This window comes from Mastomys coucha, unplaced genomic scaffold (genome assembly GCF_008632895.1).
Source record: "Mastomys coucha isolate ucsf_1 unplaced genomic scaffold, UCSF_Mcou_1 pScaffold21, whole genome shotgun sequence".
Classification (NCBI taxonomy): Eukaryota; Metazoa; Chordata; class Mammalia; order Rodentia; family Muridae; genus Mastomys; species Mastomys coucha.
The window spans coordinates 65909820-65912030 of record NW_022196904.1 but is presented as its reverse complement, the minus strand read 5'-3'; positions in this window follow the sequence as shown (position 1 = coordinate 65912030).

Genomic DNA, 2211 nt, shown 5'->3' with positions numbered 1-2211 from the left:
AGAGAGTGACAGAGTGTCTGGGACTAGAGTTAGGGATAGTGGTGAGTTACCATGTGAGTGCTGGGAATAAAACCCAGGCTCTGGAAGAGCTCTTAACTGCAGAGCCATCTCTCCATCCCGACATAAATGCTTTTAATCCGTATACCCATCCTACCAGTGCGTTCCTCTGGAGCACCCTGACTATACAGTGTGTAGCTGTCAGAGAAGTCTAAGGTTAGATTGGGTTGTGTCAGACAAGCAACACATCCATCTCACAGGTACAAACATTTGTATTCAGCCTTCTTTCCTTCTATCTTTCTTTCTTTCTTTCTTTCTTTCTTTCTTTCTTTCTTTCTTTCTTTCTTCCTTTCTTCCTTTCTTTCTTTCTCCCTTCCTTCCTTTCATTCTTCCTTTCTTCCTTCCTTCCTTTCTTTCTTTCTCCCTTCCTTCCTTTCATTCTTCCTCTCTTTCTTCCTTTCTTTCTTTCTTTTTTTCTTTCTTTCTTTCTTTCTTTCTTTCTTTCTTTCTTTCTTTCTTTCTTTCTTTTGAGACAGGGCTTCTCTGTATAGCCCTGGCTGTCCTGGAACTCACTCTGTAGATCAAGCTGGCCTGGAACTCAGAAATCCACCTGCCTCTGCCTCCCAAGGGCTGGAATGCACCACCACTGCCCGGTTTATATTCAGCTTTAATAAAGAACAAAATTACATGTATATCAAAGAAGTGTTTAAAAGAAATTACTGTTAAATGTTTGCTTTACCCACCTGTTTTATAGATCTTTGTACCTAGCATGAGCTTTAGTTTAAATACCAAGATGATATAATTTAGAGTCATCTGAGAAGAGGGTCTCAACAAGGGATTGCCTAGATGAGACTATCCTGTGAACAGGTCTGTGTGAGGAGGGGGTACTGATGACTGCTGGAGTTCTCTCCAGCAGCTTGACCCACTGCTGACCTCAGCTCTGGAGGAGACACCCAGAGCCAGGAGGCTTGGGACCAAGCACCTTTCTCCCTGGGAGAGTGTCAAGCAGGCATTTTCCCTCCCCAGGAAGGTATTAAATCAAGCACTCTCTTCTCTGAGAAAGTGCTAACCTTTGCTCTACTGGAGGCGCCTGGAGTCATCTCTCAGAGACAGCATCCAAAGATAAACCTGCAATATGTCTCCAGCCCCTTATCAAACACCCATCCATATGTTCCCCTCTCTTTCTTTGTTCTAGTCGAATCCCCCTCCCTATTTCCCCTTTCTGTACGCTTATATATACTGGCCACTGGCCATAATTAAACAGGGCTTTGACAAAAGATTTGCTTAGCCTCCCTCTCCTTTTTGTTCCCGCTCATTTTATTTCAGGCTGGTTCCCCTCGAAATCCAGGAAATAACCAAGATCCCGTGGATCGGGATAGATAACCTTAATAGATGTAGGGGCCCTAAAGGTGGGAGGCACCATTCCTCCCTGAGTTTGGGTATCAGGTTTTATAAAGAGGGAATAGTGAACATGCAAACCTGGACTCACTACACTCTGTTCTTGACTGCAGAAGGGTGGCCGGCTCTCCCAAGCTCCTACTCCACTATGATGTACTGTAATCTACAACTGAGTGTAAGAAAACCCTTTTCCCCTAAGTTGATTTGTCAGGGTGGTCATGTAAACATTTCTCAGATCCAAAGGATCCACTGGTGGAAAGAGTTAGGAAGACCTGCAATAGGCCCCTGAGCATCAGGTCTTCTCAGCACCGCTGGGAGCTTGCCCACCTCGGATGGTCTAGTTAGTAAATGGTAGAAGCCAGAAGAACGTTCAGGCTCTAAAACAGTGTTTCCCAACCTTCCTAATGCTGCAACCTTTAATACAGCTCCTCATGCTGTGGTTACCCCAAGCACAAAGTAATTTTCCTGGCTACCCCATAACTGTAATTTTGCTACCGTTATGAATCATAACATCAGCAGCTGTGTTTTCTGATGGTCTTAGGCAATACCTGTGAAAGTCTCATTCACTGAGAACCCCTGCTCCAAACTGTTTTTGTACAAAACAACTCAAAAGCCAATATTATTACATTTCTACAAAAGGGGACACAAGGAAACTAGTCTGAGGCTGCCCAGCCCACTCTTTGCTTTCCTGAGAATTAAGGGACATTTTATGTCACAGGCATACCCTGATGGACTTTGTAGGTGAGTACAGGTTCTCAAATAAAAGAGCCACAGGCTTTCTGGAGCTTTCTATCACCCTGTGGGTTCCCAAAGTGG